We start from the raw sequence: 4,712 nt of genomic DNA, 5'->3' as shown, positions 1-4,712 counted from the left end.
GCACGCACTCAACATTGACTATGGTAGCTTATACCTAAAAGAGTTAATAATTCCTTTTCATAGTCTTTACTTGTGACAAAAAATCAGGAAAATGCTGAGCCCAGTGTTTATTTAGCTATTTGCCAGACAAGGTTTTCACAAATTATTCTGTTTCAGAGTGACCTATGATCAAATACTTTGGATTCTCTATTGTAATAACAAAACAATTAATTCACCATGTTTGATCATGGGTCTCCCATAAAAAACTTAACACAAATCATGATACATAACACCTATAAGAGTCAACAATTTCTGTTAATGGCCTTGACTTGTGACAAAAAAATCTGGAACTTGGCCCATTGTTTATGTAGTTTTTTGCCAGACAAGTTTTTTCTTATTCTTCTTTTTCAGAGTAATCTATGATTGAATACTTTGGATCCTATATTTTTATAACAAAACAATTAACAAAATTCACAATACCGTACACACTTAAAACTCAAATACATATTCTCATGGCATTTAAGGGCACTTGTATGCTATGTTCATCAGTATTTTATCAATGATATTTCTGCCCTATGTTTATAAGCAGTTCACTTATTAAAATCACATTTTATCACCATGATGATGACAGGACAGTCGACCATAATGTCACACATTTGGTCACGCCTTCATATTACACAAATAAATTCAAGCATCATTTCAAATACTAAAGTCATCTTCTGACTGAAAAAACAGCAAGGGTCACACATGCACTTTTATACTTAATGGTATACATCCTATAAAACCATGCTGCCAAATTCACACAACATGTTCCTACCCATAATCAGTTATCATTGATTTCAGCTTTGTCAATTTTTTAATTCATAATAATGGTATGTTGAAGTTAGTTAAAACAACATAGTTACATACACCATGGACCAATTTGTATGAGTAAATCTTCATATTGTTTCCGGGTTGCTTGCCCTTGACCTATTGGATATTGCAGCTCCTCATTAGCCGCAGGTGGATATATAAGGGGCAATTGTAGAGGCAATCAGCTTTGGATAAGCTGAATCAAAAAGGAACTTTGATCGAAGGGTTTTTTCCTTGATGATCTCTGTGTACTCAGTGCATGTACGTGTATCCCTTCTTTTCATTGATTGGCACCACCGTCCAATTGTTGGCTGCCTTCAATTTACTCTGAAATAACATATAAGCATATTTGTAATTTTGAAATGTACACTAAAACTTATCTTGAAATTTGTTTGCTATTTTAAACATTATTTTATTCATATCATGCCAATCAGGTAACATACCAATACTTTTTTGGGCTACTTGATTCACCAGAATTAACTTATGAACCTACTAATACTTTTCTGGGCTACTTGATTCACCAGTATTAACATATGAACCTACCAATACTTTTCTGGGCTACTTGATTCACCAGTATTAACTTATGAACCTACCAATACTTTTCTGGGCTACTTGATTCACCAGTATTAACTTATGAACCTATAAATACTTTTCTGGGCTACTTGATTCACCAGTATAAACTTATGAACCTACCAATACTTTTCTTGGCTTCTTGATTCACCAGTATGAGCTTATTATATGATGAAGTTATCATACTTGAGTCACTAACTGACAATTACTGTACAACTAGAGATTGGAGGAGAATGGCATTGAAATAATTTCATGACCAATCACCATGCAAGTTATCTGAACGGTTCAGAAAACAAACCAGCTATCAGATATCCTCTGGTTTTCATAACATAAAAAGTTTCTGGTAAAAAAATGATAAAGCAATTATATTACCAATGAACTTTAGGAAGCACATAGAATCTTATTGAATATAAATATATTATTTTATCAATTAAAATATGCTAAGAAAGGGTTGTTTGCATACTCTAAGTAAGCTGTTATCTCTCCAATTCCTGACACATGACCAGGTGTGGTACTTCCTTGTGACACAAATGACAGGCCAGGACCTGGCGGGGGCTGATGACTGTGCATAGGTGAAGAGTTTGTTGTTCTAACATTATGCTGAACAGTCAAACTTGCAATAGTTTGGCCGGCACGTCTTCCTAAATACCTTAAAAAGAAGGTTTGTATTAGATTATAAAATTGATCACATATCAATTTAAAGAAAAAACAAAATTGATGTTAAAATCAGGGAATAAACTGTATAATCATATAATCATATCATGATAATTGATTACATAATATAACATATACATTTGCATACCAGTATATTTAACCAGGTTTTCCGAAGGAAAAAACTGGTTATTAGATTGGCGAATGCGGGCGGGCTGGCGGGCTGGCTGGCGGGCGGGCGGAACAAGCTTGTCCGGGCCATAACTATGTCGTTCATTGTCATATTTTAAAATCGTTTGGCACATTTGTTCACCATAATTGGACGGTGTGTCGCGCGAAATAATTACGTCGATATCTCCAAGGTCAAGGTCACACTTTGAGTTCAAAGGTCAAAAATGGCAATAAATGAGCTTGTCCTGGCCATAACTATGTCATTCATTGTGAGATTTTAAAATCATTTGGCACATTTGTTCACCATCATGGGACGGTGTGTCGCACGAAAGAATCACGTCAATATCTCCAATGTCAAGGTCGCCACGACTAAAAATAGATTTAAAAAAAAAACTTACAAAGGGGGTTAATTTTGTTTGTTCATTTCAAAAGTTCAGTTTGAGTTTTCTCCCTTTATCAGATTTTTTTTCACAATGAAAACCTGGTTTTGTGACAATTTTGTCCCTTGTTTATAATATAATATATACCGAATCAATAAATCATTCATAATTCATCATTTATCATTAATTTCATGCTTCATTTGACTCGTGTTGGAGTTTTCCTTATAAGTTATAACGAATTCATTTTCATTGATACGAACATCTTGGCATAGGGGCATAAAGGCTTATTTTAAAACGCGCAATGAACAAATTATGTTATCAGCGCGTATCTGGTTTCGTTGCAGAGTAAAATATCCATACAATAAAACTAAATACCTATCCAAACTTTTGCTAAAATCCTTTGTAAACAGGCAACACTTGCCAAAAACTAAACGTAGCTCCTAAAATATGACTTACAATTCGTGTGTTTAAGCCATTACCCTGTCTTCGTCTCTTCCAACGATACTCCTATGGTTCTGCAAACACTCAATCTTGTCGCCAAGATTGAATAAATTCGAGCGATGTCGCTGGCTCCGGCTTCTGTTTCTCTTTTTTTATATTTTCGATCACAGAAATGAGATGCATTGTTTGTAAACCAAAAGCGGATAAGCGCAGCGCGCATGCGCAGGCTGCATTCTGGTATACTAGTTGGGATCCCATTCACAATTTCTGACTAAAAATAACTGATTTCGCGTCTGAGACGCTTTATAGACAATCCCAGAAATCGATTATCACCCGAATTACCCGCCCCTGAATACTCTCGCGCGCCTTCAAAACGGTACTGAAGAAATAAATATGGACCTATATATGTGTGTATAGGTCCCTACGCAAAACAAGGAAGCGAAACAGTTTTATCAAATATATTTGAGGATTTAAATAGTTTCTGTTATCAATCTTACAACCACATAAAAGTTCGTGTTTTTTTTAATAAATATAATTTACGTAATTAGTAGAAATAAGGTTCATTTGCATTCGTTTAAAAGTAATAAAACACAGCATGGACATGGACATGGTGTAGGTCCCTGGCATGAATAAGGTCTTGATTGTCATTAAACATGTTATTTAAAGGTGACGCGTGATATCTTATCTTAATTTCGGTATCTACACATGTGCAGACATGTGTTGTCACGGGCAAACCCATAAACGCTTTTAATCCACACTTGGAACATCGTCTCCCATTTAGCGAATTCGTTCGCGCCTTGATCGCTGATGTTTTTTTTTCAAGAGATGTGCGTTGGTGTCATTAATAATCCGTAATTAAAGTAAAATAAATCACTTATTGTGTTCGCGTTTTTATTTTTTAAGCGTAAATTTAGACCGTTTTACGAAAATAAATTTAATAAAGACATACGTTAAGGAAATCTAGAGAACACAATTGGAATAATTTAAGTTTATTTAAGGCTCATTATTTTTCATGTTGAACATTTCAATCGTGAATTAAGATGTTATTAAGAAAATTAAATAATATTTCAGGCAACATGTAAAACGTTATTTAAATAGTGATATAAGAAAGTTGTAGACAAAAGCTGATATGTCCTTTTCAATAAAAAAGTATGACATATCCTGACATCTTACAGTTTTGCAAGCGAATAACTCCGATACTTGTTCATTTAAATCACAAGATTCATTTCCAGCTAGATATTTTTGTATTAGCTTGAGAGCGATTTTAAATAAAAAATTGTTAAAAACCACTTTAGTTTTAGACTAAACTTGATACATAATTTAAATTAAAAAAAATCTCTTCCTGAAATCTTACAGAGTTTCGATGTAATAAAGATTTACGGAACAATTTTAGAATCACAAACTTCATTTCGGCTATAGATTTGTATATTACCTTTAAAATGACACTTACAGGGGAAATATTAATAGCGAAATGGTAACTGTTTAGACAAACAAAGATATGTATTATTCAATAAAAAAAGTCGTCTTCAGTCTTTAATCTTACAATGTTTCTTAATGAATATCTCCGGAAAGTATAGAAAGTACGACATTTAATAAGAAATAATATAGGCTTAAACAAAGGCAGATATCAATATAATTGTCTACATCGACCTTAAATCTATCTTTATT

At 33.5% G+C, this 4,712-nt stretch overlaps 1 long non-coding RNA gene across 1 annotated transcript; it reads right to left on the bottom strand.

Annotated features, from left to right (window-relative positions):
* Window positions 1–398: 398 nt before the first annotated feature.
* On the bottom strand, window positions 399–3,191 carry LOC127864514 (uncharacterized). The gene is made up of 3 exons (XR_008042063.1): window positions 3,060–3,191; window positions 1,865–2,050; window positions 399–1,158 (listed from the first exon to the last, which is right to left on the bottom strand). It is a non-coding gene; the product is annotated as an uncharacterized LOC127864514 (long non-coding RNA).
* Window positions 3,192–4,712: the final 1,521 nt, after the last annotated feature.

Source organism: Dreissena polymorpha, chromosome 1 (genome assembly GCF_020536995.1).
Source record: "Dreissena polymorpha isolate Duluth1 chromosome 1, UMN_Dpol_1.0, whole genome shotgun sequence".
NCBI lineage: Eukaryota > Metazoa > Mollusca > Bivalvia > Myida > Dreissenidae > Dreissena > Dreissena polymorpha.
The sequence above is the reverse complement of the archived record's forward strand: the minus strand, read 5'-3'. Positions and strand labels throughout refer to the sequence as shown.